Genomic DNA, 14,703 nt, shown 5'->3' on the forward strand with positions numbered 1-14,703 from the left:
ATATAAAAAAGGGAATTAGAAAGAGCCTTATAGCTATTCCTTGTTACAAACTCCATAGCATCCTAAATCATGTCCCCACTAAAAAAATACCAAGTGAGGGCTAATGTGCTTTAACTTGGTTCAAAGTAATAAAGTCTCTGCATCACCATAGAAACATCTCCCCTTCAGTAAAATAATAAGATGATAATAAAATAATAAGCTTGAGGCAAATAAGAAGCAGAGATATTTTGAGTCAGAATATAGACAATCAAAAAAAACTGTTTGGTAATACAGATGTCATGAGGGAGAGAAAGATAATTATGTACAACTTAATATCAAGGCTTGGAGTTTGTGTATTGTGATTACTGTTTCCTACCTGAAGTCTCCATCTGCAGCTGATCACAGGAATATCCAATAAACCAGGTTCTGATTACCTGCATTTAGCCAGAGTGTGGAAACCAAGTGGAGCCTGAGGAACTCAGAAGCTTCAAAGAACTAAACAGCCTGGCTCAGGCGGTACGCTCTGGGGGACTCATATTGCTTAAGTACAGAAAGGAACACGCGAGCTGTTAAATGATTTGGAGTTGGAGAAGACCTAGTCAGTAGTGTGGCTACACCCTTCAGCCTGATCATGCTAGACACTCTGTTTCTAGTACAGTATAATAAGCAAAATATAACCAGAGATATTGAAATTAGGAACAAACTGACAGTAACCAGAGGGGATGGGGAAAAGAAATAAAGGGGGAAAGAAGGGAAAGAGTCATCAAAGTACATGTATAAAGGATCCATGGACAAAGCCAAAGGGAGGTAGGATTGAGGGTAGGAGGTGGGGGTGGGTGGAATGGGGGAAAGTGGTAGTGGGAAAATAGAGAAAACTGTAATCAAACATTAATAAAAAACTGAACTTCTGGCCAAGACGGAGGTGCAGGTAGACACACTGTGCCTCCTCGTACAATCAAAAGAAGGACAACAACAATTTAAAAACAAAAAACAACCAGAACTGACAGAAAACTGAACTGTATGGAAGTCCAACAACCAAGAAGTTACAGAAGACACATTCATCCAGACTGGTAGGAGGGGCGGAGAGGACTGGCGGCAAGGCAGCGGCTGGCAGATAGGGCCTTGCAAGGCAGCGGCTGGCAGACCCAGTCAGGCGGTGGATTGTGGAACAGGGCGCACAAGGCCGCAGCTGACCAGCAAGGCAGCCACTGGTGGACCGGGTGGTCCCACATTCACATGTAGATAAACCAGGCGAAACACAGTGGGAGTGGGACAGACCACACAACCCAGGGTCCCAGTGCAGGGAAATAAAGCCTCAATCCACTTATTGAAAACACCTGTGGGGAGACCCACAGGGTCCTAGAACAACATAAACCCGCCCACATGGGAATCAGCACTAGAAGGGCCCAATTTGCTTCTGAAAAGCAGAGGAAGTGACTGAAATCTGGCAGAGAGCAGAGCAAGCACCATTGTTCCCTCTCAGACCCTTTCCCCACAAACAGCATGCCACAACCCCGTGATGTGGGTTACCCCACCCCAGTGAACACCTAAGGCTCTGCTCCTCACTACATAACAGGCATGCTGAGACAAAAAAAAAAAGGCCCAAAGGAAAGAACAGATCAAAACTCCAGAAAAAATACAACTAAGTGACCGAGAGATAGCCAACCTATCAGACACACAGTTCAAAACACAGGTAATCAGGTGCTCACAGAATTGGTTGAATCTGGTTGCAAATTAGATGAAAAAAAATGAAGGCTACGCTAAGTGAAATAAAGGAAAATGTACAGGAAACCAATAGTTCCTGTATATTGGGAAGGAAAATGGGACTCAAATCAATGGTGTGGACCAGAAGGAAGAAAAATATCCAATCAGAGAAGAATGAAGAAACAAGAATTCAAAAAAATGAGGAGAGGCTTAGGAACCCTCAGGACATCTTTAAACGTTCCAACAGGGTACCAGAAGGAGAAGAAGAAGGTCCACAAGTGGAAAACTTATTTGAACAAATAATAAAGGAGAACTTCCCCAATCTGGCAAAGGAAATAGACTTCCAGGAAGTCCAGGAAGCTCAGAGAGTACCAAAGAAGTCAGACCGAAGGAGGAACACACCAAGGCACTTCATAATTACATTACCCAAGATTAAAATGAAGGAGAAAATCCTAGAAGCAGCAAGAGATAAGGAGGCAGTTACCTACAAAGGAGTTCCCATAAGAATGTAAGCTGGTTTCTTGAAAGAGACCTTACAGGCAAGAAGGGACTTGAAAGACATATTCCAAGTCATGAAAGACAAGGACCTACATCCAAGATTGCTCTATCCAGTAAAGTTATCATTTAGAATGGAAGGGCAGATAAGTGCTTCTCAGATAAGGTCAAGTTAAAGGAGTTCATCATCACCAAGCCCTTATTATATGAAATGTTAAAGGGATTTATCTAAGAAAAAGAAGATAAAAAATATGAACAGTAAAATGACAGCAAACTCACAATTATTAACAACCACACCTAAAACTAAAACAAAAACAAACTAAGCAAACAACTAGAACAGGAACGGAACCACAGAAATGGAGATCACATGGAGGGTTATCAAAAGGGGAGTGAGAGGGGAAGAGATGGGAAGCGGTACAGAAAATAAGTAGCATAGATGGTAGGTAGAAAGTAAACAGGGGGTGGGTAAGAATAGTTTGGGAAATGTGGAAACCAAAGAACTTATATGTATGACACATGGACATGAACTAAAGACAGGAGATGTGGGTGGGAGGGGGTATGCAGGGTGGAGGGGAGTGAAGGGGGGGAAATGGGACAACTGTAATAGCATAATCAATAAAAATATTTTAAAAATACAACAGAATTGTAGTTAAAGTTTAACAAAAATGATAAAAAAAACAATTTATGGGCTCCTACTTCACGCAGTTCACACCAAGACAAGAAAGACCTAGATAGAGTCAAACCCATCAGAGTTGTGAGTTTGAACTCAAAGGGCTATGAATCCATGAGCCTCAGAGAAGTTCCTAGGATGGGGATACTGTGACTTTATTTCAGGTAGAATTGAAAGCCGTGTTTATTTCAGCTTGTGTGGTGAAGAATCTCTCTACCATCTGAGTTAATTTCCTGCTTCAGTAAAAGATCCACCGGGTGTTTATCAATGTGAGCTCTCAATGTCCAGCATTATAGCTGTAAGGGATATGGGAGGCACAGGGAAGCAACAACCGGCCATTATGATTTTACACAAAGCCCATGACTTGCCTATTTTCTAATTTGATTAACAAGTAATGGCAATAAACCTCAATTAATTAAAAGACTATTAAAAGGGAAGCTAGGGGAGGGGTACACAGAAACTCTCTGGACTATGTTTGAAACTTTTCTGTAAATATAAATTATTCTAAAATAAAACATTTAAAAACAAAGGACTTTTAAGTCATTTCTAGTTCATTGAGATTTTGTATAGGGTTCACGCTATCATTCAGCCCATAATGTGACTGCTTTAATAGGCAAGTCTGAATATGGCTTTTTTGTTTAAAACTATCCATTACTATTACCTCCACTATGTAAGCACTGCATAAAAAAAGCACTGGCAGAAACTATGTAAGAATGATCATTGTTGGAGGGTGAGTGTCCATAGGTAAAGTGAAGGGGTTTTTTCTACTTCCTTACTTTTTATTTGTCTTCTAAATTTTCCACCATTACTTTGAAAGGAAAAGAGATTTGTAAAAAGGTTTCATTGCTGCCCTACCATCTACAACATAAAGCTTCTTAGCTTAAAATACTAGGACCTTCATAATCTGGCTTCGTCTCTCTAATTTTATCATCCACCAGTTACCACCCTCCTTTAAACAACAGTATTTCTGGATAATTCTAATTGCCAACAGTTGTCCCAGAATGCTCTATGGTTTCACAGTTCTGAGTCTTCGTACTTCTACTCTACAGCTTCAAATGCCTTACCTCCTCTCTAGTCTAATTTTTGGATGTTTCCTTCAAAACCTAGCCAAAATATCATATTTCTTGGGAAACCCCCAATCCTCCCTAGAAAACTGACACTCTCCTTTCACTACCATACACAGATTTCTATCATTGGACTTAACACACTGTTTGGTATTGATGTGTGTACATGTTTAGTCTGACTACAAAATCGTTGAGCGCAGCATAGTGTCTGATGTATTACTGTGTCCCAGTGACCATTACAGTGCCTGGCATATGGAACTCGATGTAATAAATTTTTGTTGAGAGTCAATTTAGTGAATGGACATATGAAGGGCCACTATCTATATACTTATAAAAGAAGGCTTGACCAAGAGCCAAAGTAGAGAGCTAGAACCAAGCTAGGAAGTTAGGTGAGAGGTAGGTAGGGCCATGACAAAGGCATGTGGATACAGATGACCAGGAACCTCGTCTAAGTCAGAAACAGTGTGTGTGATTCTGAGAGGCAAGGGCTGCCCCTTCTGAGGCCTCAGGGGTGATAGCTTTAAATTTGCCTTGCTATGAGATGCCAAAGAGTTTCTTATCTGACTTGTCTTATTTACTCCTGTGTATCTTATTTTAAAATGTTGTAAACAAAATACCCATCAGAGATCATCGAACCCAGTGGTGACAAACTGCATTTCACGGAAATCTGGGATTCTGTGGAGCTGTTTCAAAGACAGGAACGTGGGGAAGGCTGGTGCTACAGACCACATCATGAGCACTTCGGCTAGGAAGGTCCATTTGTAACTGGCTTATAGGTTGGCACCCCACAGGAAATTCTTGAAGAAATGATCTGCTGGAAAAAAAGGGATGGAGGGAAGGGATGGAGGGAAGGAGGAAAAAATAAAATTAAAAAGAGAGGAACACTAGGGGAAACAAAGAAAGGGATAAGAAGAAGGAGAAAAAAAGAAGAAATTTTAAAAAAAAGAGAGGAAAGCCCAGGCCAGGCAGCTCAGTTGGTTGGAGTATCATTCCATACACCAAAAGGTAGCTGGTTTGATTATTGGTCAAGGCACATATCTAGGTTGTAGGTACAATATCTGGTCAGGGCCAGTATGGAAGGATGTATTGATGTCTCTCTCTCTCTGTCTCTCTCTCTCTCTCTCTCATCAATAAACATACCCTCAGGTGAGGATGAAAAAAGAGAGAGAAGAAGGGAGGGGTGAAGGAGGGAGAAAAAGGGATGAGTAGGAAAAAAAGGAGAGAAGGAGAGAGAAAGAGATGGAGGGAGGAAAGAACAAAAAAGGAAGGGGAAGGAGAGAGAAAAAGAAGAAACTAAGAATGAAGGAGGAAAGGGAGGGAGGGAAAACAGAAGGGAGGAGAGCAAGAGAGAAGGGAATGATGAAGAGAGGAAGGTTAAGAAAGAGAAACAAAGAAAGGCAGTAAAACTACTAATAAAACTGAAATCTGTCATGAGAAAACAAAGAGGAAAAAGGTGATATTTCTGAGGTCACAAAAGAGATGGCGCTGTCATGATGACAACCTTAGTCCTCTCATTCCCAACACAGTACACCATGTTTAAGGACAGAAGTTCCATTAGCTACATATTCCTCCCCTCCATCCCACAATGCAATAGGGTGCCCTTACAAAGGTACCAAGCCCAGGATGCCTAATGAAGCAAAATACAAAGGTGGTATTGTAGAAATTAAAAACTTCAAATAGAAGATCAGATGTTCTGGCCATCTCATGAGCCACGAATCCTGCAAAAAGATGTTGCCAAATAGAGAATCCTCATGACTTGCTCACATGAATAGAGGGAAATGATTCATAATTAGGGCAGCAACTGTTTGCATGTAAATAAGAGCTGGTGTGCCTGGAAATCCCTTGTCCTCCTAAATGGCTCAAATATTCCCCTTGTAAGGCATCCATAACCCTAAAGCAATGAGAAAAGTCTTTCTTCAAAGACTGAACAAAAGAGAACTTGAACAAGACTTGGGTGGGGGTGGTCAATGGAGTCTGAGGTCTGGGGTCTGCCATATTTGTTCATTCAACATGCATTTTTCTGAGCGCCCCATGCATTCCAGGTACTGTTTTAGGAGATGGATACACAATGATGAAAATGTGGCTCCTGTTCCCAAAAGCTCAAAGTCTAGTGGTAGATCATTCTGATTATAATAATGTGTGATGAGGGCTATCAGCAATGTAGAAAAGGGATGGTGGGAAGAAAGTGCTAGCACCTGTCCCAGCAAAGGAGAGATCCTAGTCCATTGGTTCTCAAGCTTTAATCTCATTTGAATTTCCTGGGGATCTTGTTAAATGCAGGTTCTGACTCAAGGACACCGGGGTGGAGCTCAGAGCCTGCTTGTCCAACAGCTTCCTCAATGGTGTTGATGTGGCTGGCTCACAGACCATACATGGAAACAAGGTCTGAAAATGAAGCCATTCAACACAGGATCCATAAGCAGCATCACTATGAGTACACATAAATGCAAATTCCCAGGCTTTACTCTAGACTTACTGAATCAGAATCTCTGGGCGTAAAGCCCAGAAATCTGTGTTGTACCAAATTCTCCAGGTGACTTACTCATGCTAACACTTGAGAAGCAGCATGGTTGGGGATCTACTTGAACTACATCCTAAAGAAAGAGGTGACACTCCCATATTAAGAACCTTATACAACCGAATCTATCAGAGACTTCACTGTCTGCCTCCAATTTCAGCTCCAACTAATGTTTTTTTATTCACTTGGCCAGACATAGACAGTCAGCATTATTGACGAGGTAAAACTGGATCTAATTTCCCATGAGTTGGTGCAGGCCTGAAAACTCCTACCAGGGAAGAGAAGAATCTACCCTGTTGAAATGCCACAGAGGTGGTAAGTGTGCAGCATGTGTGCCACCATTTCTTCATGCTCCTGAGACAAACATCAGCATTTTATCCTTGTTCTCTTTCCTGCATAGCCCAGATACTATAACAGAAACCATCTCCAACCATCCCTGACCAACTGAGGACGTTAGTCAAGAATAGATGTTTCACCAGACACAGGAGAAAAGGGGCCATTATCATTTTTCATCATGGTGTGCATTTCTCAATAAGAAGAATCATTTTTCGAGGGTCATCAGGTCAAGTGACTAAACTGCCTATTCAGAAAGTGATGTTTGCACCCTGGCCAGGTGGCTCAGTTGGTTGGAGTGTCATCCTGTACACCAACATGTTGTGGTTTGATCACCAGAACCACAGGGCACATACCTAGGTTTTGGGTTCAATCCCCGGTCAAGGAACATATGTTGAGGCAACCAACTGATATTTCTCTCTCGCATCGATGTATCTTTCTCTCTCTCCTCCTTCACCCTCTTTCTCTCTCTCCCCTCTTCCTCCTTTTTCCCCTCCCTCCCTACCTTCCTCTCTCTATAAAATCAATATAGCATATCCCTGGTTGAGGATTAAAGAAAAAAAGAAAAGAGATTTTTGCATGTTTCATCCAAGGGGAGGAAATAAAAGGGAAGAAATGCACATTAAATGAGCCCCTACTAGGTGCCATGCATGTCCTAAGAACTTTACATACAGAATAGTTCGTCTATTCCTCACTGTACAGTAACCATATGGGGTAAATGTCATCCACACTCTATAGAGGAGTTTTATAGTCATTAAGTGACTTGCCTGCTGTCAAACAGCTCATAGAGAGCTTGAATTCAAGCCCAGGTCTCTCTGGCTTGAAATATGGGTCCTTTTACAGTACACTCTAATAAGCAAAGGCGTCACAGATAGGGTATTGATGACAAACAAGATCACAGGCTAGCAAGGGCTTCAGGGTGGTTTTTCCTAGAGAGCTCTAGCAGTTATAAGAGCTGGTGGGTTCTCTTAAAGGGCCCTTGTTGGCACAGAATCTCTGAGCTTCAGATGGTTTGGGTCCCAAATTTCAGCTTCTGGTTGATCCCGAAAGGACCTGATAGTGACCCTGAAATAGTCTTCCTGGGAGTACAAAATCCTTAAAGACCAAAATGGTGGTTTTATCAGATAAAACTCAAATGAATAGAGTTGTTTAATTACTAATAGAGCTGTTGTTTTATTACTAATTCTGTAACCTCGTTATGAGTATTTCTCTTTGTTGGCCCTTAATGGGGAGTATAGTAAAATAAATACATGAAACTTTTTGATATTATTATATATTATAATAATAATCACATTATTGTCATTATTGCTATTATAACATCACAGTTTGTGTTCTCCAGAAGCAGATGCTGAGATGGAATTTAAGGTACAAGATGGTTATTGGGGACCAACATCTGTGACTGGGAGGAAACAAGATTGTTCAGAGGGAGAGGGTGAACTGCAGTCATGCTGGAAAAGCCTAGGATATCCCAGCAAGAAGCTCTGGAACAACTATTACCCATCAAGGTTGTCCCCCTTTGGCCAAAATGATTGAACCTTTATATATTTGCCTCATTCAATCACTGGGAAGAAGGTGATGATGCAGTTCTCTATAGCTGAGACAGACCTGAAAGGGCCAATAGCCATAGGCTACCTACTGTCCTTGTACTAGACAGCAAGTCCTTCTTTGAAAAAGGATCCGTGTGGTGCATCTCAATTTACCAAAACTAATGGTAACTACTGATATGTGAGTGGGGCTCTATAACTTATAACATTTTCATATCTGTTAGCATACTTGCTCCTCACAATCCAGATCTGATCATGGTGTGCTGTAGTAGATTTTATTACTGTTCAAAATATTTGCTGTTCTTCCCTGTGGAAGAATTATTTCCTGCCAAACTGACAGCAGGCTCAGTCATGTGACTTGCATTGGCCAATGGGATATGAGTGAAAGTGGTGTGTACCATTCCTGAGTAGAAGCTTAAAAAACCATTGCATGTGTGCCATGTTCTCTTTTTTCACTCTTTGCTAAGAGTCCAGGATGTCTCACACAGGGACTGCTTCCTCAGTTTGGGTTCCTGAGTAAAGGCATATGGGGAAAATTTGTAGCCTGTACACCATAGACATGTATATGAGTGAGGTAGAGACCTGTGTTGTTTTAAGCCACTTAGCCTAGTCTGACTGAAACATCCTCCATCACCTACAAACATAAAGCCACGGCCCTGAGCATGGCTTTGTGTAATCCAGCCTCTGCCCATCTGTCCAAGGTCTCTCACCACACCTCACCTCCTTACTTTGCTGCAACCACATCAAACCCATTTCTCCTCTTAAAATTTCATTCCCCTTCTCTGAGATTGCTCTCCAATGTTCTCTACTCTATGCAATTTTCCTTCACCCTTTCTCCCTAGGCAGGAAGAACTCCAATCTTTCCCATTGGCCTGGGTAGAACCTATTTTGTTAATCTCTGCCCAGTGCCTAGCATGTTGTCAGGCACTCGGCAAGTGGTCAATAAATATTTGTTGGAATAAATCATAGTTAACATATACTGTGTGCCAGACATTGCACTAAGTGCTTGATATAGATCATCTAATTTAATTAATTTAAATTAAGTTAAGGTAAGTATTACTATTGTTTTCCAGTTTACAAATAGGAAAACTGAGGCCCAAGAGGTGAAGTAACTTAGTTGGCACTTGGCAATGACAAAACCAGGTAATCTGGTTCTATTAACTACTTCTTAACCACTGTGCTGTTCCATAGCAATTCATGTGTGCTCAGGTTCTAACAAAGTTTCTTACACATAGTGAACATACTCTGAGTAGCAGCAGTGGTATCTTGGGTCAGGGTATATGGAGGGATCTGTTCCTACTGCAAGGATAGAGGGAGTACAGTGACCATGAAAATTTATAAACAAAGCCAACTAAAAGTTGGACTTCTTTGTATTATGATCATGCCCTAGCAATTCTAAACAATGTCAGTGATAAAATAGTCTTCCCAGCCAAGATGGATCCTTTTCCTCTCCCACCCCCTTGATGCAACACCGAGTGGCTACTAAATAAATAAATGAATGAACTAGTTGAAAGAATCAATGACAATGAGGATTATGAAGATGCAGCAGCTGACAGAGAACAAACCAATTACAAACAAAGTCCATATGACTTTCAATTAAAGCAAGCCCATTAGCCTGCTTGACATGTTGCCTACCTTGGGTAATGCGGGCAAAATTAGGGAGAAACCAACCAACCCAGGGTCATGGGCCTGGCATTTGGGAAAGACTGAAAACCATCCATTTTGCAAATCCAAGTGGCATGGAATCACCCAGCCACATTTCATGTGGGGACAAAGAATTATATGCCCTTGCTGCCCCTGTCTATGCCAGGGACCAGAGCTACAGAGATGCAAGCAAAACTCAGGAAAAAATCTGGAACCTGAAGTTGTACAGACACTATTGGGCAATGACTCAAGTTTCCACAGCTAGTGGAAGGTCATCCAGCTAGTGAGTATCAGAGCTGCTATTGCCACCTCAACTGTTTGGTTCCACCTCTGTATTCTTAACCACTTTGGTGTGCTAGAAATCAGGGAGGGTTCCTGTTCTGCTTTTAGATTCATTTTTTTAGGAAAGAGACACAGCATTCTGTGCTCATGGCTGAGTCTCGAATGAGACAAAGCAGAGTTTGCACTTCTGTGTGTTTTGGTGGAAGGAAGATACCAGGGCTGAAGATGGAACAGTGATTAATGTTTGCAGTTGGGGAAAACAAATAGCATATCCATGAGTTCAAGATTGATTTCTATTTCCATTATAGTAGTTAATGAGGGAAGTTGGTGTAGTGGAAAGAACATTATTTTAGGAAGACAGAAGCCACATTCGAGACAGAGTTCTGTCACTAATATGTATATGCTGTGGAACTCTGGGCAAGTTACTTAAGCTCTCAAGCCTGATTTTTCTTTTCTGATATTTTCCATTTTAGCTCTTCTGGCGGTTGTATAGAGCAGGAGTTGACAAACTATAGTTTATAGGACAAATATGGCTCTCACTTGTTTTTGTCAATAAAGTTTTATTGGGACATGGCCACACCCAACTATTACATACTGTCTACAGCTGCTTTTGTGCTCCCATAGCAGAGTTGCGTAGATGCAGTGAAGATTAGGTGGTCCACAAAGCTTAAAATATTTACTACCTAGCCCTTCACAGAAAAAGTTGATTGAGCCTTAGTATAGAGGTAGCCTTTTGTAGATTCTTTTCAATTCTATGAAGTAGGAAAATACAACTCACATAGGTGCTGCACACTGCACTAAAATATCATGATGCTCTAAGGAAATGATATATGTGAAAGCACTTTGGAAAAGTACTAAGAAACATATGGATTGTGGTTAATTTTAAATGATGAGGATGTAATGGGACATAGTCAAAAAGAAACAAACAAATAAAAACAGCACGGGACTTAGAATCGAGCACACCTGAATTTGAATCCAAGTCTAACCAGTTATTACTGTTATGATTTGGGGATAGTTACTAAATTCCTTGAGTCTGAATTTTCTCAATTGAGGTTAACATTATTAAACCAGGGAGGGAGAATAATGCATAATGGGGACAATTATGCATAACTTCTAATGTTGCTGGGAGTATTAAATAAAATATACTCTACATACTTTCAGCTGTTCATTGAGTATGTCACATGGATGTCCCCCTGTGTACCTGCAGCTATGGCAATCCTCAGATGTCCAGCTGTGCTCAGACAGCCATGGTATCTGTCACCTTAGCACTTAAGGTTTAGTGGAATAGACAGACCCTGAGCAAGAAATTTCAGCACATGAAAATTCTTTCAAAACTGTGAAGGCCACTCAGATTAAGTGGTATCATTACTATGACTGCAACTAATAGCTGTGAATTTTTTCAAAGGTCCAAAACATTATCCAGGTTCCCAGTTTTGACAAGACTTTGAGGGGTGATGGGGAGGATTCATAAGAGTGGAAGAGATTAACTCAGGGAAAGGAGAAGAAAAGAAGGCAGACAAGCAGAGCACTGGATAGGCCAGAGGGTAAGAGATGGCAAAGGGAGGGAAAGGAGTACGTGAAAAAGACAGGCCTAGAGGCAAAATTTCTCCTGCTGAACACTAAGAGAACATACACACAAACCAAGGGTACCTTCTCCCCTTACAGACAGCAGCCCCCCTGAGTCCTTCCAAAGAAACCCATGCAACTTCAAACATACAACAAAGCACACATGTATACTATAGGAGAGGGTGTATGCATTTTCACTAAACTGGTTCCCTCTTTGTCCTAGGAAACTTGCTACACCATATTTACCAGGCTCCCTTACATTTAAGTATAGCCATACAATAGTTCTAGCCAAAGGAACCTAGGTAGATGTTATGTTGCCTCTCAAAGCCTATCCCAGTAAGAGCTTCCCATGTATTTCCTAGGCTTTCACTTTCTCCTAGTCTGCTGGTCTAATGCAGAGGACCCAGTGGAGGACTGCAAGGCCCTAAAGAGAATGGTGGAGCCAGAAGATAGATGGATCCTAGGTCCCTGAGAAACTTCATGGAACAGAGCTAACTGTGATGTGAACAAGAAATAAACACTGATTATATTAATGCACTGAGAGTCTGGGGTTGTTCTTATTCTTTAGAGTCCCCTTTAATACATAAAATATCTTATTTCCTCTTTATGCATTTATTTCCACCAGATGAAAGCTTCGTGAGGACAAGAACTTATTCAAATTCACTCCTCTCTCTCTAGAACAGTATGACATAAAGAAGATACTCCCCAAACATTTGTAGACAAAAATATTAGCAAGGTGAGGGCAAGATAAATAGCAATCAATGACCTAGATTCATTGGAAAGAGAATATAAAAGCACACATACAAACTGCTCTTCTGTAAACAGCAATATCTATGCAGATATTAATGTTTACCATTACCTCAGAGGTGAGTTTGCACACACACAGGGCAGACATAGAGCAGGTATACAAGTACGGCCATACCAAGTTCTTCCAGCATCGCAGTGCAGACATGGGTATGGACCCAGTGTGGCTGAATTCTTCCAGCCTAATGGGGACCAAAGTGCTCATGTCCTAGGACAGAATATGGGACTTTCAGACCCCATGTCCATGTGGGACCCATATCCGTTTCCCAGTGGGGCACAACTGGGCTCAGAGTCATGCCCCAAGCTTAGGCTTTCCATGCAGATAATATGAGAATGAATAAGAATGTTAACTCAGTATAAGTTCTTTGTAGCTGCCCAGAACTGTGATAAGAGTGCTGCTATCTATGTTCCATCTTACTTAATTCTCTTATCAACCCTACATTTTATACATTAGCAAATTGAGGCTGAGAGAGCTGAAGGAAAGTGCTCAAGGCCACCTGGCCAGAAGATTCCTGAATGCTTGACCCCAAGCACTTGCTTTGCCCCCTCCACTACTGTGTGTGCTCCACCTGTGAAATAACAGCAACTACACACCTAATAAGTTTATTAGGAGGATGAAATCAATCAGACATTGCAGGTAGGATTCCTTGTAGAGCACCTGGCACTTAGAAGCTCAGTAATATGCTATCTCCCTTTCCTTCCCTTCCTATACTTTGCCCAGGAGAGCCATTTCATCCTAACCAAGGTTCTGAGCTCCAAACACCAGCAGCAAAGACAGGTTCTGTCCCCAAATGACTCTGTCACCAGGGCCAGCCAGTGTGAACCAAACCCTTAATAGTATCAAAACTCTGTTTGGGCACCTGATTATCTTAATGATGCAGAATTCCAAATAGCACAGTCTGAGTGCATCCCAGGAAAGGGCCCATTCTCAGACATGGGCCTATTAGGCCAGAAAAAAGTGTCTATTGAAAGATTTTAACAACAGCAGTACTTAGAAAAGGAAAGGCCAACAGGTCCTCATGAGAATCGGGCTCTCCCAGGACAATCTCTTTCTTCCTGTCTGAACTTCTCAGGACGCTTCCACTCCAAAGTGCCTCATTTCTGTTTCAGTCTCCCATGTTTTGGGGTCTGTGACTCTTGCCTTAGATAAAGTTGGGTCTTTTGGAACAAAATTCCTAAGCTCACCCTGTAGCCCAGTGTGCTGGGAAATAAGTCACATTTATAGCTTAAAGTTCATATCTTGAAAAAGTGTCAAGGAAACCTTGCAAGAGTTGCCCTATCGACTCAGATCTTCCTTCCCCTCTCTCCCTCCTTTCTCTTCCTTCTTCCTCCACTCCTTCCTTCCTTTTTCTCTATAACTTTCTTCCTTTACTCTCTATCCTTCCTTTGTTTTCTTCCCTCCCTTCCTTGTTTCTCTCTCTCTCCCTCCTTCAGTCTCAATCTGTCTCTCTCTTCTCCTTCCCCCTTCCTCAATCTCTCCTGCACACTCACTCTCTCTGTATTAATTAACTATCTACTCTTTGCCTGGCTTTATGTAATATATTGCAAACAGGCATATCAATTAGATAATATCTCTGTTCTGAAGGGACTCACACTCAGGTGGGGGGAGTGGACAAAAATCAAAACAGACAACAGCAGCAGTGGCTAAGCATTATGATGGAGGGATTGGAGGGGTTTTGGAGCATGGAGGAGAGCCCAAGAAAGGCTTTCTCTTCAAGGCAGCCTCTACATCACTGTTGAAACTGTTGTCCAAACTCAAGATGTCACCATCCATGCACATGGGGCTGCCAAGGGTTTGTCAGCCTCTGTCGATCACTGACTTACCAATTTGTGCAATACAATGCTTAAGGGCTTTACACTACCCAGAATGTCATGGAATGGGACCCTTTCTCACATCCTGTCAATTTCAAGTAGGGCTGCCTATGGCTGAAGTAGCCATAGTCATTGTTAAGAAAGAGCAAAAAAGATGGTCTGCTGTCTGCTTATCTGCTCTCTGTCCCAAGTAATGGTCAATAGTCAGATGATATCAGATATAAATCAACTGATGTACAACATTAACGTTAGAGCTAATCAATGCTCGGTGTCCACAAGAACAGATTA

The 14,703-nt window shown here is 41.6% G+C and overlaps 1 protein-coding gene across 1 annotated transcript in view; it reads right to left on the bottom strand.

The window, feature by feature from the left end:
• Positions 1 to 14,703, bottom strand: part of SHISA9 (shisa family member 9) — a 288,724-nt gene that overhangs the window by 78,272 nt on the left and 195,749 nt on the right. The gene's annotated exons all lie outside the window — the stretch shown is intronic.

The sequence above is a fragment of the Phyllostomus discolor genome, chromosome 3 (assembly GCF_004126475.2).
Source record: "Phyllostomus discolor isolate MPI-MPIP mPhyDis1 chromosome 3, mPhyDis1.pri.v3, whole genome shotgun sequence".
In the NCBI taxonomy this organism is placed as follows: Eukaryota; Metazoa; Chordata; class Mammalia; order Chiroptera; family Phyllostomidae; genus Phyllostomus; species Phyllostomus discolor.